The following is a 26414-nucleotide window of genomic DNA, read 5'->3' on the forward strand; positions in this document are numbered from 1 at the left end:
GGCTACACCCATTTCCTTTGTCCAGTTTCGCACCAGAGCAGGGGCTGGAAGCCCCTGAACTGGTTTGAGCTGGACTATGCACAGGGACACCAAATGTGCCCCCAGTGCAGGACTTCAAAGCACTCTGAGAGTGCTCCCACCCAGCCCCAATACACATAAACCTGTCTGAGAGGTGGTTACACCTCCCTGTGACAGGAAACCTATTGTCCGGGCCTCCCCTGCCAGAGTTTCGGCCAGCAGCAGGATCCAGACCAGTGTCTGTGGCTGCAGCATCCATTTTGTGATGCCAGGGCTCTGTTAAGTTTCTACCGGGTAACCTAGTACTGCCATGTCTTTCGCTCTAGAAGGGTGGGATCATATTCTCACATCAAGAATTGATGTGGGGGTATGATTCCAAGGTGTTTGACACCAAACACGACATGTTTCGGTGCAGCCAGTCCAAAGTTACCATTAACCGTTTAAGATATAATGCACTTAAGAGTATATGGTCAGGCTGCACCACTGACAACCCTGGAGAAGAGGTTCCGAAGGCTGCAGAGGGGCTCAGCTCATGCCTGGGCACCCTCTCACATATAACCAAGCACCCTGCCTTCAGGATTGATAAGGCCTGCCATAGGGGTGACTGATATGTTACTATGTGCAGTGATAGGTGAGGTATAGTGAACCTATACCTCAGTAAGGGGTGCATGCACCACCTTACCCAGGCTGCAGTAGCAGACCTTTGGTGTCATTTTGGAGGGCTTTCCAGGGGTGGGACAATACATGCTTCAGCCCCTGGTAGGCCTCTGGGGTACCTATGCCCTGGGAACATAGTATACCATATACTAGGGACTCACAAGGGTACACCAGAATCCAAACTGGAGGGTACCTAAAGTACATGCAATCAATTTAGAGAGGAAGCAGCTAGGCTGGGGCCCTGAATAGCAGGGTACCAGCCAGACTAAAGTCGAAAAACAGTGAAACACCAGCAAAGAGTGGGGGTAAACATGTGAAGCAGATCCCACTCACCTACAGGTGCGTCAGCAGGTTGCTATTCAGGGGCAACGGGAAATGCCTACGGTAGTCCAAAAGTATGGCCTGAAGATCCTGCACCAATGATGTAGGAAGAGAAAAAGTGTTCTCCTGATACTTTACTTTCAGCTCCAAAGGTCTGTGAGCTGGGCCACAAGGCCTCCATAATCATCAGACTCCTCTGCATCCAGTAAATGGCTTGGAGGTAGAGGTGAAACCTTGCTAGGCAAGGTGATCTCAGTGCAGATAGATCTACTGGAGATCTTGGTAATCGTCATCGATGGAGGTGTCGACTGTATCGTCGGCAACATCGTCGACAAACACAGTCAGCGGAGTAAGTATCGACGGGATCATTGTGGACTGGGCCGTCATCAACGGGAGTGTTAATGGAACTATTGTTGACGGCAGATACATTGACAATGTCGTCGTCGGGAACATAGTGGACGGCTAAATCTTCGTTGACAAGACAGGAGCGCCAATATCTGCTGTTATCGCTTTAAACGTCGACGACATGATAGTGGTGCTGGTGGTCGTCGATGATCAGGGTGTCAACTGTGAGCCCTTCGTCAATATAGACCTTGTAAAGAATTTGTGCCTCATAGAATCAGAAGATGAGGCATGAGGGCGGTCTTTGTTCCTGCCAGAAGGTGAGGATGGGCCAGGTAGAGAGGTCTCTGAGGAGAAATTACATACTTTCTCTTTTTTCTTGGAGCTGTGTGGCTGGTGAGAAATCCTGAGGGCTTTTCTGGACCCCTCTGACACTCCCTCTAGAGATCTAGCCTTTTTTGAGATCTGACAGAGAAGTCACTGTCCTCCTCAGAAGACGCCTTCTGAGTCTTGTTCTTCTGAAGCCACTCTTCCCTGTCTCTTAAGTTTAAAACAAATAAAATGTGGCAAATTTTGCACGACCTCACCTCATGCTTTGGCTAGAGGCAGTAAATTCAAGTTTTATGTGTCTCATTCACATGGACTCTCCTTTCCACAGGTCTTGCAATGACGTAAAAAACGGCCTTTCTTGTCAGACATATCAATATCTTGAAGAATAAGCTAAAACAACTGAGCAGAGCTCAGAGAGACTCCCTTCACACACAAAGTGCGGTGAAAATCTGAGGGACTCAGCCTCTCTTGGGAGAGTTATAGACAGTTCTAGCAGCTGATTGGTTATAGCTGAAGTTTGGTCCTTTTAAAAAAAGGACATAGATAGACCATAAAACTGATGGCTTAGGGCCATTCTAGCCTATGATAGTTTTATATCACTGCTTGATTATGATACTGTGGGACTTCTGATATGGCGGTGGGGAATAATTCAAGCATGTAAATCTATGAAAGATACCCCAATACTGGATCAGAGAAATTGAATCATTGCAGCAGAAACTATGGTCTATGCACCTTAAGATGGCCACTATATTAGGAGAATTGGCCACTTCAGTGGAGGGGCCCATAAGTCTGCATTGCTTGTGTGGAAACTATTTGTAAATTAACTGGGAAACTGCTATCTTTACCACCCGAGATAAAGTACAAATGTCCATGTGAAAGCTGCCAGCCCTTGGGTTTTTGGAGTGGCCATTCAGCTGCGTGTCTTAATAAGCAAATTACAAAGAGGTTTTAAAGTGCCCATAAAGTGGATTGAGGGCGAGGCCATGAGTCATTCAGGAGTTTCTTCCATCCCCTAGGGCAATTACAGAGGTAGTGGATTCTTTGGATATGATATACAGTTGAAAGTGATCCCTTTCTCTCCACATAAGTCTAGGTGGAAGATTGGCAACATTTTTTAAAACTGGCAAATACTTACGCCATATGTCTGGGTTCTATACACAGCTTTGGGTTTCAAATATAATTTTCCAATACTTCAGTCCAGGCAGTAAAAATCAGACCTGTTTTTTCCACACAAAGAACAGTAGTTGATCAAGAGAAAGTTTGCAGAAATAGTAGGCAAAAATAAGGGTGATACATTTCTTGTAGAGAAAAGATACTAGCACTTAAGGAAGTCATGTTCTAGTTAGCTGAGCTCAATTCGGCAACCACCCGCTTGCATTCAAGCTGCATAAGGGCATTAGGATATCCAAACTTTCGCCTTATGTCGCAGAATGATTACCCCGGATGATGTTATCTGTACAGTTTACAGGATGGCTAAATTGCATACTCAAGCGATACCTTACATGAGAAGGCTTTGTATAGCAACATAATAAGAGTTCAGACAAAGCCAGGATGACAAAACGTTTCATAGCATTTGGTCTGTCAATTTGCTTTGGAGGGCTCCATAAGGGATTGTTTGACTCAGTATGCAATAGGCTGAGGTCTTTTAAATCTACTTTTAATAATTTGTTATAGCGTATTTATGATTTTAAATGTTCAGCACACAGACAGCTGTTGAGTGTTCCATCTACTGGACCAAGGGGGAAAGACACTATTACTTATGGGTTTAGGTCGGAGTGTTTATGTTAGACCTGTCATCCCTAGGGTGGTCTTCCCCCAAACCTTTAGAATGCTTACCTCCTCTTTTTGCAGATTTCTTTCGTTGCTCTTAGGACTCTGAGAACTGTACCACTGCAGACCCGTGCTAAAGTGCATGCGGAACCTGTATGTTCAGGTTTACTGCCACTTCGACTTGGCATTTAAAACCTTTTATGAAGCCTTAAGCTCCCCTTTTATTACACGTAAGTCACACCCAAGGTAGCCCAGGTACCCCATAGGACAGGGTACTGTGTTAGTAAACGGTAGGACATGTACATTTACGTTTTGCATGTCCTGGAAGAGAAAAAAAAACTAAATTAGTTTTTCACTACTGTGAGTCTTACTCCTCTCAGGTTAACATTGGAAATTTCTTATACACTTTTAAGTTGTAATGCCGGATTAGAAAGGAGTAGCTGAATCATGTTTTATAACTTTGGACTAGTAATGAAAAATCCTCTTTACTGGTAAAGTTGGATTTAACATTACTGTTTTAGAAATGCCACATTTAGAAAGTGGACAAAGAAAAACAAGGAGATGATGGACAGAGCGCGGAAACTTTTCATACACTCACCCCCAGTCACAGATCTGGGTTGAATCCATCATCTTTCTTTAACTCACTTTGCCACCTCAGTTCAGACACAGCCATATGCAAATCAGTCTGGACTCTGTTCTTCATGGGAACAGTCCAGCCCGAACTGCCAAGACTGGTCCTCCCTGGACCAGAAACAAGCATTCTAGGACCGGTTTCGGAGTTACACCCCTCATCAGCCACGCTCGCTTGAATCCAGTGGCAAAGTGAGCAAGGGGCCCACGTCTGGGTATACCGTGCCCACTTAGGGTGAACAAAGCAAACACAAGGAAATGATGGACGTTGTGCTGAAACTTTTCAGACACTCACCCCCAGTCAAAGTTCTGAGTTGATCCATCATCGTTCTTTAGCTCACCTCGCCACCATCGTTCAGACCCAGCCATAGGCAAATCAGCCTTGATCCTGTTCCTCATGGAAACAGTCCACCCCGGACTGCCAAGCCAGGCCCTCCCTGGACTAGAAACAAGCATCCTAGGAGTGTTTCTGGGTTACACCCCTCATCAGCCAAGCCAGCTTGAATCCAGTGAAAAAGTGAGCAAGGGACCTACGTCTGGGCATACCCTGCCAACTAAGAGTAAACAAAGCAAATACTAGGAGATGATGGACAGAGCACTGAAACCTTTCAGACACTCACCCCCAGTCACATATATGGGTTGAATCCATCACCGTTCTTTAGCTCACTTCGCCACCCCAGTTCAGATACAGCTATATGCAAATCAGTCTTGACCCTGTGCCTCATGGGAACAGTCCAGCCCGAACTGCCAAGCCATGTCTTCCCTGGACCGTAAACAAGCATCCTGGGACCGGTTTCGGGCTAACAGCCCTCATCAGCCAGGCTAGCTTGAATCCAGTGGCAAAGTGAGCAAGGAACCCACGTCTGGGCATACCCTGCCAACTTAGGACGAACAAAGCAAACACAAGGAGATGATGGACGGAGCGCTGAAACTTTTCAGACACTGACCCCCCAGTCACAGATCTGCATTAAATCCATCATCATTCTTTAGCTCACTTTGCCACCCCAGTTCAGACACAGCTATATGCAAATCAGTGTTGACCCTGTTCAACATGGTAACAGTCCAGCCCAAATTGCCAAGCCTGGTCTTCCCTGGACAGGAGACAAGCATCCTGGGGCCTGTTTTGAAAATTTAGAAAGTGAACATTTTGTCTGCCCTCACAACTCTGTGTGCCTGCTGCTTGTCTCCAATATACGTCTGGAATGGGTGACAGCCTTACTTTGTGCATTCTCAAGACAGCCACAAATATAAGAAGGTTAGGTGTGTCTGAGTGCCAATCTGCATTCTGATAGCTTATCCTGAGCAAGATGGGAGGAAGGAGCTGACACACAGTTTTTTAAGTGTCCTGTCCCCACCCAAAGGGTTGATTATCCCCTACAGTTAGTTTGGGACCACGTCTGGGAAGACAGGGCTTATATGCTGTTGTGTAGTTCCTAAAAATCCAGATAGGATCTGCGCGTTTAGACAATATAAACTGTGGGATTGATGTCCAGACTGATTCCAGACACCCCCAGCGCATTTGTTCACCTGTATACCAGCGAGCTCACAGTGCCACTATGAACTACTTTTACCAAGGAGAGAATAGTTCTGGCAACAATTGAACATGACAACATGTCCCCTCAGGGATCGCTCAGTCACTCGTGCTCACTTTGCCTCAAAGACATACACAGAATAAAAGGTGAGGACATTTTCAATAAGCATTTATTGAACCAGAATCATTCTAGTGTAAAATATGTGTGCTGAAACAACCCATGAGACAGAAACAGATAAAAACAATTATTAGCGGGCATGGCCTAGCGCGCCATCATGGTGGACGCGTTGTAGGCAAGCTCCGCTGAGCCCGTCATCAAAATCCTGCATTTATCCTGCCTTGTCGAATATATCTGCAGTGGAAACTACGCAACGGCATGCTGAGCAACGTGGGACCTCGGCGACAGTGCAACCGGCCGGCCCCGTGTGCATCCTAGACTTTTACAGCGAGGTATGTGGCCTGCGAGCCCTGTGGCCAGGCCTGGGTCAGAGCGGAGTAGGCTATGCCGAACGCGAGCGCAGCTGGAGCCGGGTGTGGCCCTGCCCTGTGGTGTCGAGATCGAGCTCCGGTTGCGGGCCCCTGCCGCTGGTGGAGACGAAGAGATCGCCTTGCTGGTGGTGCCATCGCGGTGGGAGAGAGGCAGCCCGGTGAGTCTGTGGAGAGCGCTCCTCCTGCCTCATACCTCCTCATTGGGATTCGCGTCCATCGGGCCGCGAGGGGTCCGTCGCTTGTGGGAGACCCTTTGGTGTGCCAGTGTGTCCTGGGGGTGAGCACCGGCCCCGTTCTCTCCGCCCTGCCTCTGTTTCGGTGGTCGGCTCAGGCCACACGTGAGTGAGGGTTGGTTGGGGGGTGGAAGTTTGAGTGGCAGCGCGGTGCGGTGGTGCAGTGATTCCAGGCATTTCAGCCAGCATCTCCACTGGGGGCCCGGGCGGTGCACCGCATCTTGTGCTGATAATCCCTCGGCAGTCATATCGGGCCGCATGCACGGGGGTGTGTGTGCATTGCTGGGTGTGCTGCATGGTGACCCAAATAGTCCTGGATTGAAGAGCTACATCTGGTGGGGCCGTGGGCTCTTTCTCCCCCGTGTGTTTTCTCCCTTCCCAAGTGGATTCGGCAGCCAGATCGGGTGGCGTGTGGAGTGCGTGCGTGGGGGCTCCTGCGGCATCCTGTGGGGTCCGATAGGGGGGCACGATTGGTAGACTTTGGGAATGCTCTAGTGTGGTGGCGATGTGCCCCTCCCACATCGGAGATGACTTGCGGGGCCCCGCTCTCACCTGTGAAGAGCATGCTGTGGTGTGGAGGCAACATTGGAGACGGTCCAAGGGGATAGGCAGTGGAGGAGTCTTGCAGAGCCACAGAGCGACAGACGTTTGGTGGGCACTGCACCCAGGTTGGGCATTACATCTCCCATCTTGCTCCAGGAGGGGGTATCCAGTTCCTATTCTTCAGGAAGCTGCCATACTGCATCTTGCCCACCTTGGGCGGACTTGGATGGGTGATGTTGCTGTGCACCCAGGTTTGAGCTGATTTGTCCTGCCTGGGAGTCTGGTGTGGCCAAGATAGGGGGTGAGCTCACTGTGTAGGAGTCCTAGCGCCAACATGACAAGGGACAAGCACACTGGGGGCTCGGCGAAGCAAAGCATTATGGACTGCTTTACTGGGCCAGGGGCCTCGGCAGCGGATCAGGAGGGCGCACAGGGAGGGGTACTGGACAATGCAGCACTCATGGCGGGGATTACGCAGTCCCAAACAGCCCTGGAAATCAAAATAGGGGAGGTGGTTTCTGAAGTCTTACTCCTCCGACAGGACCTGCGGAATGCAACGGAGCGCATTACAGTAGCTGAACACAGGGTCTCAGAAGTGGAGGACTGTTAGTACATTGAAAAAGAAGGTGGTGACACTGGAGACTCTCACTCGAGGCCTGGCATCTCGTGTTGAGGATGCGGAAGGGAGGGCATGGAGAAGCAATCTGCTCTTTGTGGGGTTCCCGGAGGGCTGCGAGGGGGGGATACGGAACAGTTCCTTACCAAGTGGCTAGTCAGTTGGCTTCCCCCAGAATCTTTGTCTAGCTGCTTTATCATTGAGCGAGCACATCGGGCCCTCATGCAGAAGCCGCCCCCGGGAGCCAGGCCAAGACCGGTCATAGTAAAAATTCTAAATCATCATGATCGGGACACTATCCTGAAACAGGCCCGACTTAAGGAACCATTGGATTTTGCCAATGCTCGTATCCTTATATTTCCGGACTACACTCGACTGGTTCAGCAGAAGCGCCAATCCTTTATGGCGGCGAAGTCCCGCCTTCATGATTTGAAGTTGCCATACGTCCTCCTGCATCCTGCAAAGTTGAGGGTAGTTTACCAGTCAAGCAGATTGTTTTTTGATTCACCTGAAGACGTCTTCCACTGGACAGATGAGACAGTAAGGGTGCCTTCACATACACCGCCGAGACTGGAGTCGGACTCTTCGACGAGCAAATCCACCCGCAAACCACCTAAACTTAAAGTCAAGGGGAACAGGCGTTCAAGATCCAGACGCCGCTTGCAGTCCCATAGTGACGCCAGCAGATCGGCCTCGGTGCCCCGCTCGGGGAAGCCGGCCTCGTAACTTCTTCAGAACTTTCCCGGTGGGCGAACATACATACATTTCCGATCTGACTGTCGAAGCTTCTGGTCGGGCTAAGATCCCCAGCCAGGCCCTTGTGGTCTGGGGGCAGCCCGGGTTTCATTGGGGGCCTTCAGGGGATCCATTGGTGGAGGAGGGCCAGGGACCCCCATTGAGGTTTCCATGCCGCCTTCACCGTGACAGATGCTTCAGTGGTTTTGAGGTATTGGGGTGGGGGTGGGGGATTGTGGAGATGTTTTTGCTCTTTATTTGCATTGTTTCACTATTCAGCAGGTTGTCCAACTGCTCTTTAGACGTTTTTTGCTCCAAGTGTTAAGTTCTGGGGGATTGTTTTGATTGCACTGCACTGTCTTATTGCTGCTATGTACCGCTGCTTCTTTACAGGTTGCCACAGGTCCTGCACGATGTGTTTACTGATTCTCTAGATGTCTGCTCCTGTAGTTAGCCCACAGCTTATTGCTGGGTCCCTTCGGATTGTGAGTTGGAATGTCAGGGGGGGCGCTGGACGCATTTGTTGGAGACTAAGGCCCTTTGCTTTCTGAGGTACGGTTATTCCCAAGTTTTCCACTCTGAGTTCACGAGGGGATCCTGGTGGTGGCTATTCTCATCCATCACAGGGTCCCATATATTCATTCCAAGACATGGGCGGATACGCAGGGGAGGTATGTCTTTATTCAGGGGTCTATCTATGAGGAACGAGTGGTGATGGGTAGTGTCTATGCCCCCCCCTCTATCCTGGACATTGGTTGAAAGCATTATGACTTTGTGGACTGATGTCCCGGATGGGGTGACAGTCGTTGGTGGCGACTGGGATGACGTGATGGATGGGGCTAGGGACAGATGGCGACGAGGGGAACGCCAGCCGCATTCCAAGCTACTAAGTTATATTCCTTGGTGTCGGGAGTGGGCTGGGTGGACACCTGACAACGACTGCATACGGAGGAGCAGGGTTATACATATTTCTCTGCCGTACATGAATCGTTCTCACGGTTGGACTATGTCTTTGTACCGTCTGCGGTGGCTGGTAGAGTGACAGAGGCGGAAATCCTCCCGAGGGGTCTGTCGGACCATTCTCCAGTGGTGCTCATGCTGCGGTTAGGTCCCGCGAGACCACCCTTTTGTTGGCGTCTCTCTCCTTGACGTCTGCAAGATGAACATTATAGGGATCATGTGGGACAGGCCATTGATCAATATCTGAATCTTAATGTTGGCTCGGTGGCGACCGCCGAACCCCTATGGGAAGCCATGAAGTCAACTATGCGAGGTGTGAACATCTCCTATTGCTCCGCGGCACATCGGGCTAAGAAGGAGTCCTTGGTGCGATCGGAGGCACATATTATGGAACTGGAACATGCTGGTAGAGAGAAGGGGGAGCCCTGGCGCGACGGTAATTGCTAGTGGCTAGATAAACGCACACTGATTTAATGATGAACGAGGCTCGAATGGCATGACTGGTGTCCCATAGCAGGATCTACCAATGGGGCAATAAGCCCAGTTAACTACTCCATCGTCTGTGTCAGGGAGCCACGTGTCCCCTGGCTCTCCCTGGGCTTTTGGGGCCGGCTGGAAGGACTTTGGGTGATACCTCCGCCATAGCGGAGATCTTCGCACACTATTATGCTGATTTGTATACCCCGCGGGAATACCTATCGGAGGTAATGGTCCGTCGTTTCCTAGGGGACCTTCTGCCCCTGACTCTTTCCGACGAGGCTCGCGTGGAACTGGATCTCCCGCTCACGCTAGAGGAACTGGATTAGGGGAACTTAACTCTGGGAAGACCCCGGGTCTCAACGGGTTCCCCTGTGAGTTCTTTAAGAGTTATTTCTCGAAACTGGGGCCTCATCTCCTTCGGGTGGTGGAGGAGGCGAAGGAGCGCAGGTGCCTTCCGCAGGACTGGAGACATGCCTAGGTGGTCGTGTTCCATAAGCCTGGCCGCCCTCCAGACCAACACTCATCATATTGCCCCATTTCACTACTAAATATCGAGGCTAAGATTTTGGCCAAGGCCTTGGCCACTCGCCTTCATTCCCATATCACCTTGTTAGTCCACCCGGACCAGGCGGGTTTTATACCTCAACGGGCGACGAGACATAATATTCGGCGGGCACACACTGCTATAGACATGATTCGGAGGCTGGATGTGCCAGCGGCTCTCCTGTTGGCTGATATGGATAGGGCTTTTGATTCACTTAGTTGGACTTATTTATTTGCGCTTTTGGATAATTTGCATATGGGCCCACGCTTTCTGGCTTATTTAAAACTACTTTATAAACATATCACGGCGTCTGTCCGTATTGCGTGGGCTGCCCCTTTCACGTTCCCTATTGGACGGGGCACCCGTCAGGGATGCCCGCTGTCGCCATTTCTTTCTTTTTGTCCTAGCGATGGAGCCCTTGGTGGCTTGGGTGCGTATTGATGCACAGGTGGCAGGCTTTGAATGGGCTCAGTGACTATCGGATCGTATCGCGCTATACGCAGACGACGTCCTCCTTTTCTTGACCAACGTCAATAGGACGGGCCCCAGATTGCTTCTTATTATGGAAATGTTCTGGGAAACATCTGGTCTATTCGTGGACACAAGTAAATCTGTTCTGTGGACACAGGGGCGTCAGGTGGAATTGGGTGCCTGGGCCTCTGCGGTGCAGGTTACCACGGTAGGTATGAAGTAACTTTTTTTTTTGTCTGATTCGTCTGGGGTGTCCTGGGAGCGTAATGTTGTACCGGTTTGGACACGTGTTCGTGATGAGTTGAGGGCCTGGTCCCATATGCCCCTTTCTCTTCCTGGTCGGTCGGCCATCTTTAAGATGGTCCTGTTGCCACGTCTGCTCTACCAGCTGCAGAATTATCCCTTCCCTGTTAATTCCTCGTGGTTTCGCCATGTTAACTCTGTCCTGGGGCAATTCCTTTGGGCAGGAAGGGCACATAGAGTAGCGCTACAGACGTGTTTTCAGTCCACGCACTGTGGTGGGTTGGCCGCTTCGGATGTCCACTCCTACTATGTGGCCTCGCAACTCCTGATATTGAACGAATGGTGGTATGGGGCTCGATCTGACCCCGCTTATGCGGTGGAGCGGAGACACATGGGGTCCTATTTCCTACACACGGTCTGGTACTCGGCTCCCATACGCAGGACACTGCCATCCGCCACAAGAGTAGTCTTCCAGGTGTGGAGGCAGGCCCTGCGTGGGATGGGTTGGTGGGGCAGGCTGACAAAGGAGACTAGCCTCCGGTCAAATTGTAGATTACCGCAACTTGCTGGCTTGGAGGGTTTCCAGGACTGTGATAATATTGGGATCTCTACCTTAGGGGACGTAATGCGAGGCACGGTTCTCAAAGCTTTCCAGGATCTCCAGCATGAATTTCAGATGCAGAAAACACAATTTTACAAATACTTGCAGTTTAGGCATGCCGTCCTTCCCAGCGTTGCAGACTTGGAGTCTCTCCCTGATTTTAGTCCTGTTGAAGCTAAACTGTTTATGGGCGACCTACAGGATCATAAAATCTCCAAGCTATACCAATCTCTAGTGACAAGCTGACCCACTACATTAGATAAACTCAGGGAGACGTGGGAGGAAGACCTGGATGGAGAGGACTGGACGGAAGCCCTTGCTTCCCCTCGAGGGGCGGCAATTGCCATGCCCCTTCGGCTGATCCAATTTAATTACCTACACCGGGTATATTATACTCGCGGCAGGCAGTGGAGGGCCGGCTTGATAGTGTCCCCGCAATGTCTGCGATGTGGCCATGCGTGCACCCTATTCCACACGATTTGGCAGTGTGCGGTGCTAAAGAGGTTCTGGCAGGGGTGTTTTGGCCTGTCTTGCTGAGGTTTTGGGGTGGGAGCTCCCCTATTCCCCAAAGCTGGTGCTGCTATATATAATGGAGGGGGTGGGGGGAAATATCTATAAGCGCCATCTGATGTTACTGGGATTCACGCTTGCTAAACGAGACATTGCTCGAAAGTAGAAGGCTGAGACACTGCCATCGCTCTCAGTATGGAAAATGGTCTGATTTCAATATGGGTTTGGAGGTTCTTATTTTTAAAGCTCGAGGGTATCCGCAGAAGCACTTTAAGATTTGGAGGAGGTGGGCGTCCTTTAGGGGCTTGGATCTAGAGCCCCCAGCCATGGGGGATGTGGTTGTTAAGGGTTAATTGGGTAGGATTTGTGGTATGGGACCTAGAGGGTCCGGCGGACTATGTCATTTATGTGCGGGCTATTACATGTTAATAATTGTGTGGAGCGAAGACAGTGAATTGGGGGGTGTTTGTTTCTTTATTATTTCAGTTTTGTATAATGCATATATTAAAAGTCAACCAAATACTTCGATTGTATCATGTTGCAGTCATTCTCTGGGTTACAGAGATCTACATTGTATTTGATGATTGACGCAATAAAAACTGTTGTTAAAAAAAAGACATTTTTAGCACCAATAGAGTAAATGGATGGTAGAATTCTACTATCTTGCTAAAACAGTGAATATATGCAGGCATATGACTACATGACAGTATTAATGCGTACTCCTATGATGAGGACCCTAACTATATGCACCTAAATGTACCCCCATTGCATGCATGTATATAGCCAAGAATCCCCCAAAGGACAGAGCCAACCCCATTACCTGATGTGAGAGAATGAAGGACCCCATCTAGGTCTTGAGATGGACACCCCACAAGAGATGTCAGACCACTGCGTGCTGGAGTCTCTGCGTGCAGGATCCTTAGCGTCTTGGGTCAGTGTGTCAGCATGGAAGTCTTTCTCCTCTTCTTGCTCCAGCAAAGATGTGGTGCTTATATACCCAAAAGGTACCCTTAGGGGATCTACCTCGCTGTGTCATGTCGGCGGAGGATGACGATGGTGATGAACCTTAGAAACAATTATTATGCAGGAGATGGTAATCCTGCTGTGATTCTGATAATCCTCATGCATAATAAATAAGGCTAGTTTTCGGGGAAAATCACACAACATTTATGCAGCACCTAACTAGGTAAAAGGTCAGCACCAAACCCGTTATGTAGTACAATGGCACGGTAAACGTAAGGGAAAGGTTAGATGAATACCCAGGCCTATGTAGGGGTACATTACGAATCTCAACAATGCACTTCAAAGACCCTTTGTTGAAGACACCCTCACTTCAAAGGCACAACTGGATATAAGTACTGGGTCTCTGACCCCATCAAATCAGACACTTCTGGGCCTGTAACTAAACTCCATCAGAAAAACTGCTGTGCTGAATCAAGGACTGACACTCTGCTGGACTGCTGATCTGGAAGACCTGCTTTTCTGCTGTGCTGCCCTGATGCCTACTGCTATCTGACCCTGCTGAGGGAGAGCAAGACTCTGCCTTGCAACTGAAGTGATCTCCAAGGGCTTGTTGGCTTGCTTCCTGTTGCTTGAGAAGATCTTTACACCTGCTCCTGTGCCTGGTTCATATCATGGAGACCTCGATACTTGCATCAGAGAGATCAACGCATTTACAGTCTGCGTGTAGCAGAACCGGCGCATCGGCCTTGTTGCAGGAGTAGAAGTGGTGTATTGCTCTTGGGACAAACGCATCGCCTTGAGAGCTCGACGCATCGGAACTGCGCATCACTGACACAGCACAAACCACCCCTTTCTGTGCCACAGTACAATTAAACCTTTCCCTTGGGGGTACTTTTATTAATTAAGAGCCCGAGAAACAAAGAAGAAGTGCAATGGTGTAGATATAGGTATAAGCGTACATTGCAGGTGAGGAAAAACATTATAAAAGATGAAGGATGGCCAGCCTTAGTTGTGTTAACGAGACAAAATATAAAATACCCTTCTGGAAAGTTATCAATTCATCTTACTTTGGGAAACTTCAGCCACTGCTATTGAAGCCCTGATTCCCCCAAAGGAGTGGGTGGCCCATTTTGGTAATATTCATGGACAGTAACGCATAGAGAGCCCATACTTCATACAGGAGGACTCTCTTGCTGGGTGGAGGATTGGTCTCCCGCTTCTTGATTTTTAGATTAATCACAATCACAAACAGCTGGAGTGGGAAAACACCATCTCCTTACTAGATTCTTTAGTTAAGGTAGTAGGGAGGAGTGTGTTAGCAATGTTTGAAAATTGAGCAGATGACCAAGCAATTTTATCTGATGTTCAGTATGGCTTCCATAAAGAGCTAGGTACAGTCAAGCAATGCTTACATTTAAATCACCTGATAAGCATGTCTACAGTGCCAAAGAAAGGGGTCATTCACTTGGTATCTATCTATCTCTTGAGAGCTCGTGTGTCATCCCTTCAAAGCTGTGGTCTAGTATGGTGTCTACAATGGTGGAGGAATCGATTCCTGAGGACTTCCTTGACAAACCAACCTTATTGTCTCAAGAGGAATTGAAAGCAGCAAGTCGAGGGAATGGAGAGCAAGCATGGTATTATGAGGGCAGGAATGGATGGTGGCAGTATGACAAGCGCACAAGCCGAGAGCTAGAAGATGCCTTTACTATAGGCAAAAAGAACACAGAAATGTTGATTGCTGGGTTTTTGTACATAGCAGATCTAGAAAACATGGTACAGTTCAGGCGCAATGAGCAGGGCAGGCGGCGCAAAATCAAGAGGGACATCACGGACATTCCAAAAAAGGGCATTGCTGGTCTCCGGTTAGATTGCGCGCCTACATCTTTCAGCTTATCTAGAGAAAGTTCGGCTGATGGAGCAGACATTAATGTTGCACAGGGAGCTGGATCAGTTCAACCACCAAATCCTGCATTCACCACTGGACCCCTTACCTCCCTCAGGGATCAGCCTACAAATCCGTTGATGCAATCTGTAGATACTAGCAATTCCATAGAGACCACTTTTGCCCTCTTGCAAATGCATGCAGAGGGGCCTATCGATTGGAATCATAGGTTAGAAGAAGACAGAATTGAGTCTTCTGGCAGGGTGGCGACCCCAGATGTTCTGTGGAAGAAATTGAATCTGATACTAGCAGTGATAGTGAGGATAGATCTGCTGACCCCTAGATTCACTTGTCATCAGTGCAACAGAGACTGTTACATTTAAATGCAGGCCATAATGTGCACTGACAGTGGGCATCCAAGGGCTAACATGGCCTCTAGAAGGCCAGATGGAGAGTGAACAGTGACTGATGCCTAATTGCCCTGCGTACAGAAGCCTGTCTTGTGAAATGCTTACAGTCATTAGCGTTGCACATGTAACTATATGGGTTTGGATGGAAATTTGCTCTGTGCCTTAAGTTGTTCCCCCCTTTTCAGCTAGGAAGCTGTCTTAATGTAAGAATCTGTAAGCAGCTTATTCAAGAGGTCTTCATTTTATTAATATTTTCACCCATCTCGCATCTTATCTTATTACATTTTGTCAGTGTATCCCAGCATGCATCTTGGAACACCCTCATCATCTGACTGCGTGTTTATTAAGTAAGTCTACAAACACTAAAAACAAAATGGAACCATGCAGAAAGTAGGTCATGGGTAAGTGATAAAATGAATGTGCAGTATAGTTTTGTGTTTGAGAAACGGGGTGTTTCATGGGTAAACTGTAACCATTCTTCAGTTTTCATTTGCAGCAGAGAAAGCTAAACGTTGAAATGGAAAAGGCTTCCTGTTTTGATGCTGCTGATCTTTATAAACTCTGTTCATGATCTGGAATTTCTCAAAGGCTTTGAATTCTTGATCCTTGCTGTTGTGTACTTGTGTTGACATCCTGGGGACACCGTAGTGTCATATGCCTTTGCGTGTCCCTGCGAGGACACCGTATCGTTGCACTTCACCAGCTGTGACATCACCAGCTGTCAGTTGGTGACAGTTGACAGCTGGTGATCCTGAGCAGCGGCTGCATTCTTGCGCTCCACGTTCGGAGCTGTGTTGGCGAAGAATAAAGGACTTACAACTTAATATACTGCTTCACTTTGTTCTTTACAAAGTGGCGACGAGCGCCAACACCGGAACCCACAACCGGTATTTGAACTGTAAAAAAAAAAAAAAAAACGGCGTTTAAGGAAACTTGCAGTATTTGGACAAATACCATCACGGAAAGAGGTGTTGTCAAACTGTAAGGAAAAGCTGCTGAGGAAGTCAATACGGATACACCAGGAAAATTCAAGGTGCGTGAAGCAACAATTGCAACAAAAAAAAAGCAAAGAAAAACAAACAAAGAAACTGCCGTGGAAACTGTGAAGGAAACTTCTGAATATTTAAAGACAACACCGTGAGTAACGTGCGTGTCAGTGGATGTCAGCATATGTGATGTATACGCTGTGTCTTTCTCCAACTGTAAAGCTTTCGTGAGGTGAAGCGCTTCGTACACTCCAACGGTAAAAAGTAAATGACAGTTTAACGGTGTCAACAGCCAGCTGATTCAGCGTCACGCATGCAAATTAAGGGTGACGTAAGATACACTGGCGCGTTGAGGAATCCTTAAGGAATCTCGGTGTGACGCATGACGTAGACAACGTGCGGCCATTTTGAATTTTGTGAAGCATAAACAAAACAATTGAAATTGAATCACCAGGGCAACGCGAGCTACGCGCTAAGAAAAAAACACCGGCAACTCAGTACTGTGCTTCTAATCAGCTGCCGGAAGCAAACTGAAGCATAAACAAAACAATTGAAATTGAATCACCAGGGCAACGCGAGCTACGCGCTAAGAAAAAAAAAACCGGCAACTCAGTACTGTGCTTCTAATCAGCTGCTGGAAGCAAACTAAAGCTAAATTTCACGCGCTGGAAAACATAATTGAATAAAAACGCACCAGTTATCTAAGAAATTAAAGGGTGAACTGATATAGCACACACAGCACAGTGTTTTAAGGATAATAATAGAAATATTAAATTAAAAGCAGAATGTCATCTGGCTACTTGTGGAATCTATCCCCACCACAATCATTCCTACCTGGCAAGGGAGAACCGTTACTAAAATGGGAAGAATGGAGGGAGTATTTTAATAACTACATCTCGCAGTTCGATGACGATGATGAATTTACACCTAAAAAGAAATACAAACTCCTACTACATTGTCTCGGAGCAGGTGGAATTAAAGTGTACAACAGCATCAACAAGAAAGCAAGAGGTGAGGGAGAAGACTATGTTTACGCAAATGCCATAGATGACCTGAATGCGTATTACAAACCTAATGTGTGTGTTGGTGTGGATAGATATAAATTCTTCCACAGGAAGCAAGGGAAGGAAGAGTCAGTCGATGACTATGTTTCTGCACTGAAGGAGTTGGCATTGAACTGTCGCTTTGGGAATCTACACGACGAGTTCATAAGAGACCAAATTGTTATGCAGGGGTCAAATGCTGACATTCAGGACAGCCTCTGGGCTAAAGGGGAGTATCCACTCCAGAACATTATTGACGTTGCCAGAAAATCCGAATTAACAGGACGCTGCGCAAAGGCAGTGATAGCAGAAAGCAATGAAAAAAAAGAAAGCGGAACTGTCAGCAAGGTGACACATGTAAAACAAAACACAAAGAACACATGGAACAAGTCAGCTAAAAACATAAACAACAAATCTGCGGATAACGGAGCTAGGCGTTGCTACAGATGTGGAGACAATACACATTGGGCTGACGACAAAAAGTGCCCTGCACGCGGAGTGAAATGCACATACTGTGGGGTCATTGGGCATTTCCAGAAGGCATGTCGGAGGCGTAAGGCACGCTCTGTGAAAAACATCTATGAATCAGATGAATTAGAGAATGAAGATTCTGATGAAGACGACGTCAATATGTGTGTCCTCAGTATCGAGGAGGAGCAGATAAATGAAGTCAGTACAGGTGGAATAACTAAAAAGAAGAAACCTACATGCAACATGGCCATTGGTGGCGTAGATATTAACATAGTTGCCGATTCAGGCTCACCATACACAATTGTGAACAAAAAAGTATGGGAAGAGAAGTTCACACCACATATTGGCAGTCACCTTGAGAAGGCAGACATCCTAATCAAGTCATTCACGGGAGAAGCAATCGACGTGTGTGGCTACAGAAAACTAAATTTTGCATACAAAGGGAGAGAGTCAGAAGGAAAACTCTATGTATCCGCAGTTGGGCCATCGGTCTTGGGCTGGATGGACCAGGGGAATTTGAGCATCATCTTGGACCCCAGCAGTTCTGACCCTGTTCTAGTAGTGCAAAATGCGTTTGACTATAACAAATCCATTCTAAACAAGTACCCTAATGTCTTTAGGGACAAAATTGGTGCACTTAAGGGATACCAACATAAGATAGTTGTTAAACCAAATGCAACACCAGTTGTACACAAGACTCGCAATCTACCGTTTGCAATAAAGGACGAAGTAAAAAGACAAATTGAGAAGCTCCTTAAGGAAGGAATAATCGAACAAGTGGAGGCCAGTGAATGGGTCGCACCTCTGGTCGTAGCCAAACGACCCAACGGAAAATTGAGACTCTGTGTGGACTTACGGGACCTTAACAAGAATATAATAGTTGAACAGTTCCCGTTACCTAAAATTAGCGAAATGCTTGCAACAACCAAAGGGGTCAGATGGTTTTCAACTATTGACCTAAAGTCTGCGTACCACCAGGTGCCACTGCACCGTGAGAGCAAAAGGCTTACGACGTTCATCACACCCTTTGGGTGTTACCAATTTACGAGAATACCTTTTGGATTGGCATCCGCTGCAGCGATGTTCCAGAGACTAATGAACAACATCTTCAAGGGAGTCAAGGGTATTCTGATGTTTCAAGATGATATCCTTATCATGGGAAAATCTAAGGAAGAGCCCGACGACAAGGTAGATCAAGTGCTAGGAATCCTGGAAACTAAGGGGCTCACGGCAGAGTATAGTAAATGCAAGTTTGCATGTGAGTCAGTGAACTATCTTGGGCACGAAATAAATGGAAAAGGAATCTACCCGAAAAAGGACTTAATGGATGCTATAAAAAACTCTCATGTGCCCAAAAACAAGGAAGAGCTGAGGTCTTTCCTAGGCCTTGTAGAATTTTATGCGAAGTTTATAAAGAACTTCTCTGAAAAGACGTACGATCTTCGACAACTATTAAAGATGAGAAGTGAATTCATTTGGACTGACATATGCCAAGCTGCATTCAACACCATAAAAGATGACCTGTGCAATGCAATACCCCTACAGGGTTTTGACCCTTCACTCCGCAACACCATCACAACGGACGCAAGCTCAAAGGGCCTTGGAGCCGTATTGACTCAAAAATATGACAAAGGAGTACAGTACACCATAGCGTTTGCATCACGGTCATTGACACCGACGGAGGAAAAATTCTCTGTCATTGAACGCGAAGCATTGGCATGTGTGTGGGCCTTGGAGCACTTTCGAAATTATGTGTGGGGAAACAAAGTCACACTATGCACGGACCATAAGCCGCTCACCAAGGTGTTCACCACAAAGGGTCTTTATTCGGCTTCACCTAGGCTAGCGCGTTTATCTGTACGCCTATTTGACTTCAATTATAATATTGAATACGTACCTGGGGTGAAGAACGTTGTGGCTGACTACTTAAGCAGATTACCGATAAAAGAAGAAAACCAGGAAAATGAAACTGACGAGGGAGAATACTGCATTGCCAGCCTAGATGACAATCTACAGGGTATCTCAAAGGAAGAATGGCTCACTGAGCAAGAAAAGGACAAGGACATCTGCCTCGTGATCAGGATGTTAGAAGGAGAGTGGACACACAAAAATAAACTCACTGAAACAATGAGACATTACTATGAAGTGAAGGAGGAACTGTCACACGAGAATAGCTTACTGTTGAGAGGTTGTAGGGTGGTACCCCCAGTCACGTTAAGAAAAAGAATCCTTGATATTTGTCACGAGGGACATTTAGGCATAGTTAAGTGTAAAAGGAGAGTCAAGGAAAGCTACTGGTGGCCTGGGGTAAGCAGGGACGTAGAAAGAGCAGTCAGGAACTGCAACATGTGTCAGCAATCCGACAAGACCCAAGTCACTCTTAGACCACCATTACACCCCATTAGTTGCCCGACCATGCCATGGGAAAGAGTGGGGATAGATATCATGGGCCCCATAGAGGGAAAAGAGGAGCAATGGTATATAATAGTACTTATTGACCATTTTACCAAATGGCCTGAACTCACGTTCACGGTCAAACCTGATTCCAGGGCGGTGGTAGAGTTTCTAGATTCTGTATTCACGCGAGAAGGGCTCCCAAAACAGATAACCAGTGACAATGGGCCGCAGTTCCTGTCAGACCTATTTAAGGCCAACACATCTAGAAACCAAATTACATACAAAACCACATCGGTGTACCACCCGGCCGGAAACGGCGCGGTGGAACGCTTCAATAGGGTACTAAAAGGCATTATCCAGTTGTCCAATGACAACAGACTGTGCTGGAAAAATGAGATCCTAAAAACAGTATGGGCCTACAGAATCACGCCGTGTGACTCAACCGGTCACAGCCCATTCGTACTCATGCGGGGCAGAACGCCTCTCTCTAAGGATAATGTGGGTTGGGCTTTAGCCTCAACGAGTGTACACTGGTCCAGTGACCAAGTAAGAAGGAAGGTTGAGCATGGTCAGAACAAAACCAAAAATATGTACGACCACAAACATGGTTGCAAAGTTGTGCAACTCTCTATAGGGGAAACCGTCAGGGTAAAGAGAAGTGGCCACGTAGCGAAGGGTCAGAACAGGTTCACGCTACCCCTTACAGTTAAAGAGGTGTATTGCAACTCCGCTCTTTTAAGTGATGGTAAGGTGCATCACTTCTCAGCCCTATCCGTGTGCAAGCCTACCACGGTAGTCACCAACGAAGTGCACAGTAAGTTGAATGATAACAAGCACCACATTTCTCTGTCTGACTCATCCGACAGTGAAGCCACACAGTACCCACTCACTACACATACTGAAGCTCCCAACCCAGTGACACTCACCCCTAGCACGGAGTCTGGTAGGGTTGTCAGAGTTTTGCCACCTACTCCTAGGTACGACGAGTCACTACCATCTAGTACCAGCAGGTGTGGCAGAAGGATAGTACCTCCTGCGAAACTTAGCGATTACATTTGTGATTAAGCATTTTGTGAAGCCTTGTTAGTCATTGTCTCCCTGTTCATAAGGGGGAAGATGTGTTGTGTACTTGTGTTGACATCCTGGGGACACCGTAGTGTCATATGCCTTTGCGTGTCCCTGCGAGGACACCGTATCGTTGCACTTCACCAGCTGTGACATCACCAGCTGTCAGTTGGTGACAGTTGACAGCTGGTGATCCTGAGCAGCGGCTGCATTCTTGCGCTCCACGTTCGGAGCTGTGTTGGCGAAGAATAAAGGACTTACAACTTAATATACTGCTCCACTTTGTTCTTTACACTTGCCATTTTATTTATGGTGTCTCCTTTATGAGTTGTGTTTTGTTACAAAATGTACAATTTAATAAAGACGTAATTTTGGTAAAGCGGCGGTGGGGAAGCAGACTCGAGTCTCGCCAGGGTGGATACGTTTTTGTGAGTGGACTGCTGCACTCATCTATGTTTGAGTTCAAAGTCACACATAAGACTCCCGTAAGTTTCTGAATCATGCCTTCATTTAATGAGGTTGACATAACAAGGTCTATTGAGATGGGCAACAGAAACATCTAATATTTGTATTTGTTTCAGGAGTTTTCATGCGCTGCCCTTTGCTATATAGCTGCCTCCCAGCACAGGTATACGTATAAGAGCGCCAAGTGAAATGTTTGAAAAGTTTGAGGATAGTTACAATGACACATTTATTCCTACTCCTAAAGCTAGTGGGTGCCAGTATCACTGGGCACCTTCCGTTAGGCGCCATGTTTTTACTAGACCTCATGAGCCATGCACTTGCCCGCTCAGCATGCAGAGGGTTTTTCACACAAGTGCTGTGGCAGTGCTTAGCCCTACTCCAGCCTGCCTGAGTGAGCTCTGTTGTAATAGAAGATCGGGGCTTAGTGCACTACTGTGTGGTGTGCCGGATTTAAAGCACTCCAGTGTAAAGATTAGTCGGGGTATTTGGAACACACACGTATTGTGCTCATATGCTAACTGGCGCATTCTACATACCTTAATATGATATCACGAGTGCACTATATCTATGGCAGTGTTAGTTTCACTGATTCTTATTCTGTGGTTTGTGGGTATTATAGTACTGTGTTCAAATACCTCTCATTGTCTGGTTTCCGCATTTTGTGCTGTTTTCCTGCGCTTGCCAAACTCTGCTTTGTGAGTTTTACCGTGGTCCACTGCTTAATAATTGGAGTGCACACATAGTACCATGTTCATGTGGTCAGTCTCTAGACCACATATATTACAGCTCCAGGGCCTCTGGAAATTGGAATAATGCAGCAGAGAAGGACCAAATTATGTGGAAGTTGACTAATTTATGCGGCATGAAAAAAGCCAACTATGCAGCAGAGGAGAAATTATGTGGCACGTGCAGCAAGTCAATGAGTATGTGGACCACGCTGCTGCCGAAGAATCTTTTAATTCCAGTGGACCTTATTATAGCATTACAATCTTGAGTTTATTATACCACAGAGCGTGAAGACAGTTGGCTTATGTTCCTAAACTATTCTCTTTAACTTGAACTCATTACAGTGCCGTTTTCTTGTGGGAAGTCGCCTGTTGGCACCTTAAAGCAATGTCTACCTCTGTCTTTCCTCTGAATTGTGTACACTGTAGTCCTGCTTTCTTTGTGTGCACCTGTGTACTGTGCAGCTCACAGGGATATTATCCTGTTGCTTCCCTTTGAGGTGTACATTTTGTATATTGTACTGTTGTGTTACCATGAATTGTGCACATTGAGGGACTGTTTTCCAATGGAAAAGAGATGTGGTGTGATATTCAATGTGGAAAAAGTAGGCATTTGACTCTGTTGGGCCATCTTGAATGCCACCTTATCTCACGTAGGCATTGGCTCAGTAGACCGATCCAACCTATTTATGCAACATTATTAAAATTATTTGTGGTTTATTGCAATTTAGAATGGTTCATTCATGAGGCCTTGGAACTGACAATAGTTTGAGAGGAGGCAGTGGCCTGTTTCTGTTTAGCACAGTGGCTTCCGAAAGTCTTGAAAATGCACCATTTGTCCACTCATTTTTCTAACTTTTCTCGGGGGGAGAACCTCCCTGAACCCTCCTTAGGTTGTTCGTGCTCGTTCGCTACGCTCTCTCACCGTGGTGTGCTCCACCACTAATTTTACGGCCCACCACTTTCAAATGTCACCAGCCAACACTGCCTATTGGACACCACCCACTTTTACGAGGACATTCAATTTGGTCTAAACTCCTTGGCTGCCTACCTCTTGACTTGAAATGTTATGTTCTCTGTAATTATTATAGTGCTCCAAGAGCTAAACTAAAGCGTTACTTACAACGTTAAACTTCACTTAATGCAGACGGGCTCTTATTTTCTTTAGACCATACTCCTGAATTTTTTTTAGCTGTAGCCAGTTATAGCTGGCAGGCTATGAAAATCAGAATAAAGTGATTTGTATGCTGATCAGAATTCTTGCCATACACATTTTTATTGATTTTGTATTATCATTTATGGCTGATGATGAAATATTAGATATGTACTTGACTGAGTAATTTATCTTTCAGTAAAAGTTGTTTGTTTTTAATACTGTGTAATGTAATTGTTTTCCATAAAATACTGGATACGCTGGTTAACAGGCTGTGTAGATTTCATTTATGGTTTTAATGTAAACCAAATAAAGATGTTATTGATTGATTGGTTGACTTGTCTGATTGTGAGTAAACTGTAAAGTAGCTTAACCTTCACCTCTGGTTTTGAGTGAATCAAAATATTTCCTTAAATACCTAGGGAAATGTTTTTTCTTTTAAGAACACACCGGAAGATTATCCCAACCCACATGATATTCTATGGCATTATTATGCTTTTCTGAGGTATCTCCAAGAGTGGCTGATGGCTAGATTGTTTATTGTCATCCTAGAATGGTCAGATTATAATGTTAGGACAGGCAGACTGGGGTAACATGAAGGTAGGCTGAAGGTCCTTGACAGCCAGCATACGATCTGTGATGGCAAACTAAAGTGTTGTGTTTCGATTTAGATACCCGTATAGGTTTCCCTGAATCATGTCCTTATATAGGCACAATTCGCATTGCCCTTATTTAGGCATAGAATTCCAGTCCTTATTTAGGCAATCGCCATGCTAACCAAATACAGGTATGGTCACCTACATCCGTCCATCCCACGTCACAACGAGTTCTTAGAAACCAGACCCTTAAGCCGAACGGGACTTTCCCTAGCTAGGATTATTGATTTCTCCAAGAACTCATCTATTATACATGAACTACTATTCCTTAGGGGTTCATCCATGACGTCTTACTCTGCCCGACTTTACGTCAATGCTAGCATTCCTAAGCACCTTCCAGGTATAAATATACCTTCCCTTACCATGGCAAACCACGGCACGACTTGACTGCACGGTTCGCCACTGCAAGTTCGGAAGAGACCCTATACTGGCCTGACGCACTGACCGGACGCTGTCATCCCTGCTCGCAGAGAATCCAGCTTCCAGTGTTCTGACTCCCTTCGCGGGGCGTTGGAGTTTGAGACCCGTAAAGAGATTCTCACCTCTCTCATTCTAAGGTATGGAGCTGACTAGAACCTAGAGGGACTCTTGGCATACTAAACTTAGTATATGCTATGCTATAGAAAACAGCACCTACTTCTTGCCTCGTACTACACTTCGGTTAGGTACACTGGGGTAGAACTATTTAGAAACATCAGACAAGTATTCACGTTTTAGCCTGTGTTATTTATGTATGTATATATGAATATATGTCATGGCTAAAAAGACAATGCTATTGCAGTATTATTTCTACTTACTGCTTACGCTGTGCGTATTATATCCTGCTTACTGTCTAACGATTGTAATAGCTCATATCTCTTACACGAGAAACAAGACTGTTCGATAAACCCTTTTATTGAAACGCCCGTCTATCTATTTCTGTGTAACTCTGGAGAAACTAAGCATACACGATTGACTGAGTGAAAGTGTTATCTATTGTTTCCACGATTCTGCGAAGCGTTCTGATTCTAAGGGAAACAAAGTTGTCATGTTTAAGCGGTTGTCAGAAACTAATCCCTTCTTGTTCATTCGAGAAGTTTCTAGTGACCTCTGAGTTAGCTGGCACACACAAGTAATTAAGTTTAATGTACTCGATAGGAGCATACTGACCGTAGTCCTATGCAACAACTATAGTGTATATTATTCCAATGCGCAGAGCCTATAAGGGAAATAGGAACTACACTACATGGCGCCCAATGGTTTGGTAAGGTACTAATTTAACGCTAGATACTGAAGTAACTCAGTCGTGCTTTTCTCAGAGACCCCTACTCATAATACTCCATAAGACGTCTGGAGTGGGTAGGGATAATATCCGTCATAGCGGAGTAGGACGAGAATCCTATGTATTAGCTGTTTAGTTTGTTCAACGTTGAAGGATACAGTGTTCCAAAATATTGTGCACCTTATCTTTGTTTCCTTGAAACTTGTTCTACATTTTTTCATTGAACAAAATGTCTGATACAGAGGCTACGGCTGACCAAGTCATAACAGCTCTTAATACTACAGGTTTAAATGAAACCGATGAGGGTGTTATAAACATCCATCCAAATTTAAGGAGAGCCATCACTCTAAAACTTATAAAACATGGCCTAACACCAAGAGGTGGTAAAGCAGTTTTTGTGATGGAGGCACATGAATCTTTTCAGACAGAGATATTCTATTCGTGGATTACATTCCCAGAATAAAACAGATGAACCACCTGAGGAATACATTCCCTTCGAGGATGTTGAAATTACACTCACATACCAGGAGCATCAGCTCTGGTTTAAAGGCGCCCTAAAACATTACAATCACATTACCAGGCTCGGTCCTTTAGGTAGACCAGGAGCAACATGGCCGATTTTAGCCGGCTGCACTCCTCATCCTGACATTGAAACAATGTCAGACAATGAATTACTCACTCAACTCAAGGAGTTATTAAAAATTTACAGACAGTTAGTACAATATGTCATGCTGACTTTAACAGTCCAACCACCAATAAACATTCCAAATCAAAGCCCTCATCAGGGAAATACACTAAAAATTACTCCACAGACGTTACACGCAGTCATGGGTAAAATGCCCACAAAACATGAACAAATTCCATTCTGGATAGCTCAAAAAATTACTCAAATCGAAGATTATTTCCTAAT

At 46.5% G+C, this 26414-nt stretch overlaps 1 protein-coding gene and 1 pseudogene across 1 annotated transcript in view; one reads left to right on the top strand and one right to left on the bottom strand.

Annotated features, from left to right (window-relative positions):
- Window positions 1–26414, bottom strand: part of LOC146789944 (uncharacterized) — a 1358907-nt gene that overhangs the window by 281160 nt on the left and 1051333 nt on the right. The gene's annotated exons all lie outside the window — the stretch shown is intronic.
- Window positions 14524–15215, top strand: LOC146789945 (E3 ubiquitin-protein ligase RNF146 pseudogene; annotated as a pseudogene).

This window comes from Triturus cristatus, chromosome 10 (assembly GCF_964204655.1).
Source record: "Triturus cristatus chromosome 10, aTriCri1.1, whole genome shotgun sequence".
In the NCBI taxonomy this organism is placed as follows: Eukaryota; Metazoa; Chordata; class Amphibia; order Caudata; family Salamandridae; genus Triturus; species Triturus cristatus.